This window comes from Aythya marila (genome assembly GCF_965140915.1).
Source record: "Aythya marila genome assembly, chromosome: 2".
NCBI lineage: Eukaryota > Metazoa > Chordata > Aves > Anseriformes > Anatidae > Aythya > Aythya marila.
Genome location: NC_139043.1, coordinates 32780080 through 32793604, shown reverse-complemented (window position 1 = coordinate 32793604; position 13525 = coordinate 32780080). Strand labels below are relative to the sequence as shown.

Here is a 13525-nt window from a genome sequence, read left to right as displayed (position 1 = left end):
TGAAGGAATATTCCTCTAGAGTAGGCTTCATCCTTGGACAATCCACAACATTCAGAAAATGGTCCCTTTAACTAAACCTATTGTGTTTCATTTGACTGGGAGGAAGGAAGCAGATAACATGGGCCCTTGGAGGTTTCCACCTCTGGATGAGGTACCAGAAGAGCTTTTAAATAAAATGTCTTCTGTGTTCAAGTTGTCATTTGGTTTTGGTTGGAAGAGGGGAAGAAAGTTGTGATGGCCACCAAATCTCACAGATGCTGTGAATCTTTGACATTTATTTTATTTAAAGTTGGCTCTTAAAAGTAAAGGATCTTATTGGGACTTTCAGCATTTTTTTTCCTAAATTATATTTCATATCTCATGGTTACTTCAAAAGTAGCTTGAAAATATGAGCTGAGTATGCCTCAGGAAGATACAAATATCTTATTTCAAAATTACTGAGATTGTCTTAAAATAATACAAATAAACAAATTTTCTGTAATTCGTTTAGAATTACCACATGAATTTACTGCAATCCATATTTTTCTTTCATGCTGCCTTGATAGCTTCTTTGGCTTTTCATTTGGACTAATTTTTCATGTAATTTCTGTGCTAAAGCATTTACTCCTCCCTATTCCCTAAATGAGAAAGAATATAAATTATCTTTTCTACTGTACAACTAAATGCTATATTCATAGGTATAAAAGTTCTGCCTTTCTAGAATGTGAATAAAAAATTCCTTTCTCCCTTACATTCATGGAGAATTTCTAGTCAAGAATCCAAATCTATGGTTATTTCTTCCTGATCAGCCTGTTACTGGACACAGTTTTATAGGTATATTGAATGAATCTCTTAGATTTATCGATAGCAGTGATCCTGTGACCATTTCTATAATTCATTTCTTTTCCAACAGGAATAAAGCAGCAGAATAAAATTTTCATGTTGCTTGCATGAATCTTCTGTTTAAAAGGTTTTTGTTGTTAGTGGTGGTGGTGTTTTTTTGTTTATTTGCTTGGTTTTTTTTTTTTGTTTTTTTTTTTTGTTTTGTTTTTTGTTTTTTTTTTTCAGTTGATGTGCGTAGGCTTTTTAAAAGGCTTTTTTTCTTCTTTTTTCTTTCTTTTCTTTTCTTTTCTTTTCTTTTCTTTTCTTTTCTTTTCTTTTCTTTTCTTTTCTTTTCTTTTCTTTTCTTTTCTTTTCTTTTCTTTCAGTAAATGTGCATAGGAGACTTTGTTTAATCTTTAGGTTAGAAACTCCATGGGTAAAGTCATGTATATTCTCCACATAAGTTTATGAATACTTTTTCTTCTTTTAGTATTTGCATACTCAAGACATTTTTCTGCTGTATATCTTAGACTGAAGCCTGACACTGGATCGTCAGTTCTCCAAGTCCAGGAATTTGATTCCTATGTAAAAAATTATAGAATTCTATGAAGAGAATTTGTAGATTTTAGTTTTTAAAAGATCTTCCTATGGGGTGAAAAGAGAAAGTGAGGCATCTTATTCATTTATTGTTGATTATTTTTTGTCATTATGAAGATTTTTTCCTTTTTTTTTAATTAATCAGTATAAATAAACATGGATTAAAAAATGCTGTTCATCTGAATATGATAGGCTGGTCTATTAAGGAAAATATTTAGAAATTGCATATGCACGTTTACATGCAATGCACGTCTAAGAAGTGGTCAGTCACTATCATGAAAATAAATAAATGTTTCTCAGTGGATTGTAGAAAAAAAATCATCATGGTAAAATTGTTCATAATGTTTAGGAGTGTCTTTTTTGATTACCTTGAAAGAGGAGCCATATTTCTTTATTTTATTCAAGGAATCCTCTTTCGAAGATTCCCAGTGAAAATACAGTTCTCTGCCCAACTTGCACATGTTTTAGCAAACATACTGAGAGGTAACTTTTAGATTGTCTACTTTTAGTTTGTTGCCATAGGCACTCTACAAATGCAAATTTTAGCACTGTCAAACCTGTCTTTGCAGATTAAAAGTGAGTCAAAGTGGTTATGGTGAAGGATCTTTAAAAATGGATAACAGAATCATCAAAGAACTTTCTGCTTCTGCAAACATGAAGTTCTTTACAGTATGCTTGAGCTGAACACATATTTTTATGGTTATTTTTTCCCCGTTTTTTTTTTTTAGGTTATTCCTTCATTTTACACAAAATTACTAAAAAGTTCATCCACAGAGCTTCACAGAAAAATTAACTTAGTAAAGTCCTTGCCAAGGTGCTAGAGAATCATTCTCTGTTGGCAGAACACATAGGGAGTTTTCCAATGGCCTTTTCTTTTTTAACTCCTCTTTTCCTGTTCTTATGTAAGGCCATTGCTTATGTTCAGTTTTTCTCTGTGGCAGTAGTTGACTCATACTCTATGTACTAGCTCGTGTAACAGCTCTTTGACCTGAACTAACCTTTTTCCACTTATTCTTCACTTATCTTGGCTATTCTGTCTTCTCATCCAAGGGAGTCTTATTCTTCTTTATGTTCCATGTAGTGAAATATGATGCAGTGCCAATGTGCTACATTTTAAATGATTTACAGGGGAGCCTGTAATTGAGGCAGAAATTGCACAAGAGAGATGAACTCTGAGCTCAGCTTCTTGTCTAACCATAGACTGACCATCCCTCATGTCATGTCCAAAAGTAAAAACAGTGAAGGACTCTTGTTGCTTACTGCAAACAATGTACATGTTGTTTCCCATGTATTTATGTTTTGAATCTGAAGCTCAAGTAAATGCAACAGGGAAATAATAAAACTTCAAGTATCTTTACAGGCACAAGATAACATGGCAAGAAGCCAAAAAGGGATGACAGCTGACTGGGGAGCAGAGACAGTACAGCTGGAGTTATTTTCTAAATTAACTACTGTTTGTTAGGCATAGAGATTTTCTTCTTGAAAGCGGTATTAAGTATTTTGCCTTTTCAGCAAAAAGGGAAGATTTATTTATTTATTTATTTATTCATAATAAAAAGACTACAGAGTATTATTGCATCTTACTTAGGGCTGAAACATTTGCATTAACTCAATGAATGTTTTGTCATGAGATTTGTGGAAACTAAAGAAATTGCTGACTCCACAGCTTAATGACTACAGACTATTTCCACATCTATCCTACTCCATTCCTTTCCCAAAAGGCTTGTTGCAAATCAGAAAAATGAATAATTATTTTTTATTTATCCCTTGTCTCATTATGTTATTATTTCTTTGAAGCCTAGCCCAGAACTCAGTGTGATCTAGTGATAACACTAGAAAGGATGGGCTCATTAGGAGGGTTGGGTTGTGCTTTTCCAAGTTAAGATGACTATCCGAGGACATTGAAGAACAGAGCTCCTTTCTCTGACACGATAGTTGCCACCTCTGTAGAGCTATATACAAAAAAAGATTTGGGCCTCACGTGATGAAGAGCCCTCATTTAGTCACATAAGATCTGTATACTGCTATACATCTGGTCTCAACAAAAACTTACCCAAGTGACTGCCAATTTTGGTTAGCTACCAGTGAGAAATCCTGAGAATAATGTGTATTTTCAGCATTTCTGTATATTATTCAACATTCGGGTAAGATAAGCCTGTATATCATTTGTCTCTTATGAATCTGCTAACAAACAAGTCTAGTGGTGTAAAGGTCACCATGGATTCTCCTGTTGGAGATATGTTATATTACTTGTGAAAACTGAAGCTCTTTGCAGATGTGGCATCTCAATAGTTAGAACACTAATCCAAACGATAGAGATTATTATTAAAATTATTAAAATTAATTCCCAGGTAAATATGCTAGTTATCAGACAGCAAAGTCATGTTTCTTCCTGACCAAATGGATATTTAATTAGTCTGAGAGGAATAGTTTTCATAGGAGGGACTGAGGCAACACACTCTGCAGTGATGTATAGTGATGTTAAAGCATTCCCCAGAGCATAGGATAGAAGCATAAAAATGCACAGAACCTTGTGTTTTCCTTGATTTTATTTTTATTTTTAAATGTGGGGTTTAGCTTGCCTGGTAAGCTCTGAAGCTCTGAAATCTGTTAGATTGAAAACTGCAAAACATAAAGGCGGAAAAATATTTCCTTTTCCTGGGGCATTAAGTAGTCTGCCCAGAAACAGGACATCTGTGTCCATCTGTTATCCTTACTCAGATAAAAGAACCGAAGCATACAGCAATAATCAAGCAGGGTTTTGAAGTCATTATTCACTGAACCAGGTGGAGTCCAGGCAGTGTGCATGAGCAGGTTAAGACAATCGAAAGACTGCATTCAGACTTAACATGGGATGTATGTGTTGCACTGATCACATTAAGAGTTACAGTGTCCTTGAGGCCCTTGTCCATCTAGATCTGCACCTGGGGAAACTCTGAAGATGACATCATTGCTCCTTGAGAAGTCCTAAGTAAAACAGAAGTTAAACCACAAAATAAATAAATAAATAAATAAATAAATAATAATAAATTGTACAGGAAAACAAAACAAAGCAAAACAAAAACAAGAACAACAACAAATCACAAAGAAGTTATTCAAGACACCTTTAAAAATATAAATGTTATAGGAAATCATTTGGTCTGTAGCCATGTTATATTCTTCCTTCTAGGCATCTTTAGCTTAGACAACTGGTTAAGATCAAAAGTTGCATTTGGACCTGCATCTTAATAAGTATGTATAAGTGCAACAGAACTAAACTAGGCTGTCCTGTGTGACTGAAAAGACAGCAAGGAGCTCCAGCCTGCATGTTCCATTTTTTCTCTACTTGTGATTCCAGGTGGTCAGTGGTATCTGCTATGAACTACAAATTAGAGCTTTCAGTCAGGTTAGTAGCTCCTCTTGGAAAAAAGTTGCTTTCTCTGTGAGCATCTGCCCAGACTTTCATTTCCCAAGAGATTTTAAAGGTTTTGGGCTCTTCTAGATTTGGGTAAGATCTAAGCATCTCTGGAATAATGCTGATATCATGTGTGTGAATACCCAAATGTCTTACTGAAACAATTTTTCTCTATTGTTCTATTGAGATTCTTTTTTTTCCTGGAACTAACAACTATGAATTGTTCTCTGTTAGTGAAAACAGGGAGGAGAAAAATATTCTGCTTTCTGTTATTTTGTTCATGTGGCTAAAATTTGCTATTATATTTTCATTCATACAGAAGCAAGTGAAAATGTAGATGTTTTTCTGTTGATTATGGGCAGATGGCTTGCCCTCCCAAAGTAGTTACCTGCTAAAATTCCTCTACATAAAGGAGCTTTTTGTATGTAAAGAGGGAAGTCCTAGATTTAAACATTTCTTTTGCTATGGAAATTTGAAATCAATTGCAGCAGAGATATGATCTGTACCCATTAATTTGCTAGCTCTGTTAAGACAAAGTAAATACAGCCATTATTAAAAAGTGCTGCTTTTCAAAAACAGATGAGCTTTTTTTTTTTTCTTTCTTTTTCTTTTTTTCTTTTCTCTGAAGTATTAGAAGATGATAGCCCGGTATGAGATACCAAATACAACATAATATGAGATCATCACACTGATATGAATGGAAAGAAATTTAATTTGGCAGTTCCAAGTCACTTTCAAAATTATAAAACATTCTAAAGTAAAAGCAAATATGTATTTTCTGTAATCCCAATATTAATGCAGTTATCATATTTATAAACAAATGCACATATAGAGAATTATTACCTCTTTTTAACTTCCTTGGTTCTGGATACTGCTCACAGGTCAAGCATTTTGGATTTGGAGGTAAACCTCTCTTTGAATATTCATCTTTTCCTTCAGATTGCATTATTTTCAAATCTTTCTGCAAGATTTCTTATAATTTGTAATTTAATGATAATATAACAGTGTACTTAAGGAAATGCTAGTGTCCCTTGGGTATGGCTAGCTGGAGCCATCTCCTGTTCAGACAGTAAACAGGCTGTGCTAATCACCAGCGTTGTTAACTTAAACCTGCTATTTTATTTATTGCTCTGGAGTTGTTATCTTCTAAATTTGCTGTTGTAGATCCAAACCTTAGTGTGATCTTCTGCATAAGAAACCTAAAATTTAAGTGAGTGTATATGCTGATTAACAAACTTATTGCAAGGTTTGGTTTATACAGATCCTAAATAAATACGGTTTTAAAACACATTACCAATTTCCATTCTCTTCAAATTTAAAAAAAGGTGAGAGAGAATTTTAAAAATCTAATTTAGAAAAACCTTTCAAAATATCAGATTTCTCTACTAGCATTAAATTATCATGATTGAAATATTTAGTTTATTGGCGCAGTAAGATTTATAAGTCTTGTTTTCCTTGTGGGGGAAAGGTTATGGCCTGATGCAGACATTTAAGGTGAACACTGAATTCATTGTATCTGATAGCCAGTAGAAAATGTATCGTATTTAATTTACAGACAAGAGCTCTTGCTAAATTATGCGATAAGACCTTTGTTACACATATGATCAGAGTGAAGAAATACATCGCAAATCTGAGGTAAGTAATTGTTTACTCAAAAAAGTGACAGAAAGAACAGGAATAGCTGTTGTCATGGAGTCCTGAAGCAGAATATGAACTTCAGGTTTTCACTTTGTAAATAAAAATAAGAAAATTCCTTCAGTCCAGAATTCTAGTCCTTCTGGGCTGCTTCACCAGCTAGCCTGGACAGCAAAGGTGTTTTCTTGTTTGCTTGTTTGTTTTTTCCTTGTAAGTGGTCATATTTCTTAGGTAGATAGGAAGTGCAAACTAGCAAGAAGTACAGAAAATATAGCAAATCACATATGTTCACAAAGGTGAGGGTAAAATAACTAGAGAGAAAGTAAGATGAGGTCATTCAGAAAGAAACCTCAGAACAGGTGACATATTTCCCATGATTACTCTCTAGAATTCAGACATAACAAAACAGAATCACAATTGTACTTTCTTTGGCTTACATACCAGTAAGTCCTGAAATAAGATTAAAGTTAACTTTATATAATGCTGTTTTAGGTGACTTAGGTGTATTTTAGGGATCCACTTTGTTATACACCAAATCAGTCTCTAAGCACAGGGAATGAAGATTTTTTTTTATGTTAGATTTGAATTTCTTATGTTTCCTAGATAACAAACAATACAGTGGGTATAATAGCTAGGCAAAATGTAAGCCTGATTGATCCAAAACTTTTTTAATCATAACATTTGTAGCAGAAGTGTCACATCATCTGTACAAATACCATTCTGACTTGAGACTCACTAGAAAACAGCACTCTTAGACTGAATATAGCTGGGGACAACTAAAGTAATACATTACACAATAATCCTTCTCTTTATTTATTCATTTTCATGAATTGTAGTTATGAATGAATCTTGAAAGTGGATCAAGACAGCTGGAGTTCAGAATTTTAATTTGATAATTTTACATAGTTCTGGCTTACATCTCTTAATTCTAAAAGCTATTTCAAATTCACATTTCTATACCCTCCACTACCCCCACCCCCACCCTCACCCCCCTGCAACAGTGAGAGGTAAGCAATCATGACTTCACTAGCACTTACGGGCAGCACATGGTTGACATCTGAGGGGAAAAAAAGGCTGTTTAAGGACCAGCCAACAATGAACATCAGAAGTCTCCTATCACCAGTAACTGTTAGTTTTAATGCAGTCTTATAGATTTGTTGCTAAACTTGACTGGTATTTGCAAAAGTTTGTCAAGATTGTTGGGTTTAAAGTGCTTTAGAAGTACAAAGAAAACCCTGCACATGCAAGATTTCTTGTCTTCTTGCTTGTGTAGCCAGATATATGTTGAAATAATCATTAAAATATATATATATATATATTTTATAATGAAGTCCATGTGAACCTAATGAGGTTCAACAAGTCAAAATGCGAGGTGCTGTACCTGCGCCGGGGCAGTCCCAGACATGAGCACAGACTGGGAGAAGAACTCACTGAGAGCAGCCCTGTGGAGAAGAACGTGGGGGTTCTGGCAGACAAAAGGCTTGACGTGAGCTGGCAGTGTGTGCTTGCAGCCCAGAAGGCCAACTGCATCCTAGGCTGCATCAACACAGAAGTGGTCAAGGGAGGCAAATGTTCCCCTCTACTCTGTCCTTGTGAGGCTCTACTTGGAGTGCTGCATCCAGGTCTGGGGTCCCCAGCACAAGAAGGGTATGAACCTGTTAGAATGGGTCCAGAGGATGGTCACAAAGATGATCCAGGGGCTGGAGTACTCTGGGGCTGTTCAGCCTAAAGAGAAGGCTCTGGGGTGACCTTTCAGTACTGAAAGCAGGCTTATAAAAAAGATGGAGAGCAACTTTTTGCTCAGTCAGATAATAACTGGACAAGGTGAATGGTTTTAAACTAAAAGAGGGGAGATTTATATTAGATGTTAGGTGGAAATTCTTCATACAGAGGATTGTGAGACACTGGAACAGGTTGCCCAGAGAGGTTGTGGACGGCCCATCCTTTGAGGTGTTCAAGACCAGGTTGGATGAGGCTCTGAACAACCTGATCTAGTGGGTGGCATCCCTGCCTATGGCAGAGAGGTCAGAACTAGATGACCTTTGACGTCCTTTCTAACCCAAGCCATTCTTTTGATTCTATGAAAATGAAGCTGTGATGGAAATCTGACATCTCCATAGAGCATCTACTGTTAGAAATAATATACTTATATGTTTAAAAACTTCACTGCTAGTAATAGACAAAAATAAATAAATAAGTTTGTGAGATCATGGGAAAAAATACTTTAAAGATTTCTCACTATAAATAATTTCAATTAAATTCTTGTGAAGTGTGCTACATCTGTTTCTCTCAATTGGGCATCAAAAGGAGATTTTGATATTAGGAGACCTGTAATTCAGAACAACCAACTGCATAAGTTGATGGCCTTACACATAAAAAGTGTATCTAAGTGTTTGATACAGTGTTCATTAGATGGACCTTCCTGAAATAGATGCCTTACTGCCTCCCTGGCATTGGCAAGAACAGGTGTCCCTGGAGGATCCTGTAGTAACTGTCCATACAACCACAGGAAACTAAATTTGCTACAGAGGATGTCTTTTGGGAAAATTTCTGTTCTGTGGAGTAGTTAAGGATTCTTCTGTTAATTTTTGGATGCCTGAAACATATTCCCATGACAGATACCCATCGAATTGTATCTCAACATATTGGTAGGATCTGTTGAGGTTATAACAAAACAGACAACCTTCATGGATCAGCCTTTGAGTACTTTCTTATTTACTTCTTGTTTTCCTGTCATCTCCATGCAGTGTATTTTTGCTCTGCTCTTTAGAGGTATTACTGATAATGATTTTCATTTCCTTCTTGAGGTGGCTGCAAAATACATGCATCTGTTTAAGGAAAGGACTACTTGGCTGAAATGAGACCTTTTCTGTTACTGTCCTTTTTGATGGACACCTGTGAATTTGTGAGAAATGACAAGTGGAGATGATGATAACTGAGGACTTTTGTAAACAAGATCCCATGTCTGAGTTAACTTTTATTTGGTGGCTATTCATGAAAGCATCCTAGGCTCCACCCTGCTAACCAGTCTGCCTGTGCTCAGTGAAGAGGGGAAGAAGAAAACAAATTAAAATAAATGATACTTAGTATTTACACAGCATTTTTTCAAGAATATTACAAGGCATGCGTGGCAGCCATTTTGACTCTCTCACAAGGCCACCCCCTGCATCTGCTCATATATATATGTGCTAGAAAATAAAGTGCAGTTAAGAGATCACCAGTGCTTTACAGCTTTTCTGTTGTACTCATAGGTTTATGTGTTGTTAATCTGAAAACAAAGCTGTTATGCTTCAGATGCTATTATGGGGTTGATAAAGAAGCAATGTGATAGATAAAAATATACTCCAGGCATTGCAAATTGCCAAAGTAGTTGTATTTAGGCTCATTGGGTCATTTATCTTCAAACCACACAGCTGACTCGGCACTTGGGTGGGTTGAGAAGTAAGCAGTTTTGACATTTAGCAGCCCAAGGCTTCTTTTCTCCTTGAGAGACTTCCATGTCAGCTATGTTCGTTTTTTGTCTGCTGCGCTATTCTGAAGCAGATGGCAAAACCTCACCTCAGATGGGTGGTTGGGACCCTTGCTGCATTTAGCAAAGCTAACCAATTGAATTATAACTGATTGTGCCTGTGGGTATTGAGAAGCATATGATTTATGGTGTTTTAAATATAGTCTGTAGAAGGTACCAGAATGTAGCACTGAATATATTTTGAAAAATCTATGGAGAATAAATAATAATAATAAAAATACTCATGTAAAACCAAACAGAATAGTTTAGAATGAGATAAGTTCCCTTCTGTTCAAAACAGCTGTATCACAAGCATTTTGTCTACTGTAGATGTACTACTGCATATATTTAGTCTACTTGTTTAGTCTTCATTGTATCTTGAAATTATTACCATTTGTTATTTTAAATATAAGATTTGCACTGAATGTAGCTCTTTCCTGTAATACATGCAGTTTAGGAAATCCAGATTTCAAAGATGGGGTCTGGATAGATGCTGAAGTGATAAGCCTGAAATAGCAGAGAACATTCAGTGAGGTTATTGCATCAGCACCTCAGCAAGCACTTCTGTTCAGTTAGGCATAAAGCCTGAGGGTAAAGTAACGACCATTGTGGGATCAGCAGTTCTATTTTTAGACTGCACTTTTCCAAACTTCTTCCTCTTGCAGCACAATATTTGGCAAATTGGAAATAATGCATCCTAAACAATCTGTGTAGTTAGAGGTCATGAGTATTCATACTGCAACATAACAGCAATATATATTCATCTTTTTAAAATGAACACCCCTTAAAATGAAGTTAAAGTGTGTTTATTCATAATGAATGTCTCCAGATAAATGCCTAGCAAAGGATATCTTATTTTCAGCTGTTTAGTAATACTGCTTAATTATGCCTCTGCTGAAACTGGAAAAGGTTTTAGAGAAAAGTGATTAGGAGAAGCTGAGTATTTGCTGCAAGCTACTATTGTGAATACAATACAAAAAGTTGCCAGCCCCTCAATAAACAGTGTTTAGTAACACACAAGTTCTAATCCAGAGTGTACCTTACAAAATGGCATTTTGAGTTGCATGTTCTATGTTTCCTTTGCTTCAATAGAAGGCAGACGAGGTCTACAACAATACAAGAATATAGTGAAAAATTTCCTGAAAATAGCGTAGAGGACAAGTGTAGCTATTTTTAGCTCACAGGCGATCAGTGAGTGTGTTGCAATACGTGTTCAGTTATTCTGAACACTTGGATGAAATATTCTTGTTAGGTATTGAGCCTCTCAGGAGGGGAGTGTGCTGTATGTGTTCATGTGGCATAGGGCAGGCATTACCAGAAGATAAAATCCAGTACTCACAATTTTTTATTCATGAGCATTCACTATGGTAAATTCACATGGTTTTAATCATGTATGTTATCTTCTTATTGTTTCTGCTTCCTGATGGGATAACAAAAGCTTCATAAATCTAAAACTTCAAAAAATGTTTTGGGAACACTCAGTTATTTAACAATATTTCGTGAAGTCTGTTATCAGTTCAGAATAATTTGTAAATATTTGCTCACATTAACATTTATTAGTAAACATGAAACCAAGTGTTAAGAAAACTGTATGATTTGCAGGTGTAAGCAGAGCAAACTGAATAAAATATTAACAGATTTTTGGCAATACTTTCCCTATTTCCTACATGTATTCTGCTTTGACAACCTGCTCAAATGTGTTCTGTTTCCCTTAGGGTAAAGAAAGCATGCTATTCACACTTTCTGAACACAAATGCATACCTTATGGGGGCACTTATATTTCTTTTCTTTTCTTGGAAAAGACAGAAAAATTCCCACTTTTTAAAATGAAGTCTCAAAAATGGCAATGTGCCACAAGTAGAGCAGAGGAGGAAGCATAAAGGAGGCTCTTCTTCTCCTGACAACCTCACCCAGAGTTCTCTGTCCTTCTCACTAGGCAAAAACTTCTTTCTGAACCCAGCCTAGCACTTAGATTGGCTCTGAACATGTGATGAATGTGCTACACCAAGTTATCTAATTTCTTTCTACCAGGAGGGGTATAGGTGTCTCCAATTAAAATTTCATCTGTAATTATGTCCCATCCTCAATGCTTTGCAACAGGAGCTAGCTTGAGCTGTATATACGGATCCAGAGTCCTCACAATAGTGATTGCAGTTCAATTTTTGATTTTAATCTTCCAGCAATATTAGAGAAAACTCAGACAGAAAGAATCCCAAAGAAAGTGCTGTACTATGGCATCTTACTAGCTGTGCTAAAGCCAAAATCACGGTATTTCTGCTGATGGAAACATTGTATAAACAGAAGTCAGATATTTACAGTGATCAAAGAAACACGTTTTGTGGTTGCATCTAACCAAACATTTTCTTTAAAAGGCAAACTGTTTGCCTGTTAGAGGATGTGAACAGAGACTGTTTAACTGAAACAGAACATGCTTGCCCGCATTTCTAGAGTTCTAAACAGCCCTTGCTGTGAAGTGTGGAATGCCATTTTTGAGAACTGGAGTATTGAACTTTCTTTTTATTCCTCTAACTTGATGGTTTCAGAGGAACATAGCAAATGCCATTGTAAGGGATACTTTTACATTGAAAAAATAATGAGACAGCACCACATCAGTATTTTAGAGAAACACCACTGAAACCTGGAATATGTCTGAATTTTCACTGGGTAGGGACATACAAGAGTTCAAACGTCCTTGTGTAACATCCAACATTTTACAAGGAATCAGACAGAATTTAAGAAAGTGTCATAAGTGATAACTTATGCAGGTGACAATTTAGGGGTGTTATGGGCCACTGGAGGACAGAAAACATGTTATGTTGTGCCAATTGTGTTTACTATATTGTGTATTATTCCTCAACAAAGAAGTAATGCTATATTCATGGTATATAGTTTTTTTCATAAACACCAATACAATGAACTCTATGTGCACACACATTTATACAAAGCTAGTTGAACCACAGAATTTGCTTTACTCCTTCCATTTCATATGTTTTGTTGTTCCCAAGCCCTGATTAAAGTATAAACAACACTGTAGTCAAATAACTTTTTTTTTTATTTCCTCCAGAAAGTTAAATTTTCATTACTACTTGTTGACATTTCTGTATGGGGAGGTTTTGGTGTTTCACTCTATTCAGTAAAGCTGGATATAGTTCGAGCTTCCACAGACAGGAAAAAAAAAAGAAAAAAAAAAAAAAAAAAAGAAGGCTCAGAGAACAGAGGCTACATCTATGCCACCCTTGATAGGGTCTTTGTGGTGACAAATCCTCAATATTTTTGAGGTAGGTAGGTTTTCTCATCATTTTTCATGTTTTCTTCTGCAGGTGATGATATGTGGCCTCAATATGGCATGGTCCCATAACCATCTGTACCTTGACCCACAATTATCTTACATCCTGCATACAACTTTGCTGTCTCTGGAGGAGAGTGCATATTACTGCCCTGCACCAAGACCATCTGTGTTACAGGTATCATGACTTATTCAAATCTGCTGTAATAAACATTTCTAGTTCTATGGAAGATTTTTCAAATAAGTGATTTTATTTCTACAGTCAGTTGGCTAAAGCCACACCATTTTAAGATGCCTCAGTGGG

At 35.7% G+C, this 13525-nt stretch overlaps 1 protein-coding gene across 4 annotated transcripts in view; it reads left to right on the top strand.

The window, feature by feature from the left end:
* The window catches only part of MACC1 (MET transcriptional regulator MACC1), a 151030-nt gene that overhangs the window by 122422 nt on the left and 15083 nt on the right, over positions 1 to 13525 (top strand). For all 4 annotated transcript variants that reach the window (XR_014316950.1, XR_014316951.1, XR_014316952.1 and 1 more), the window contains exon 6: positions 13256 to 13399. The gene's annotated coding sequence lies outside the window, so the exon portion shown is untranslated. The remainder of the gene's footprint in view (positions 1 to 13255; positions 13400 to 13525) is intronic.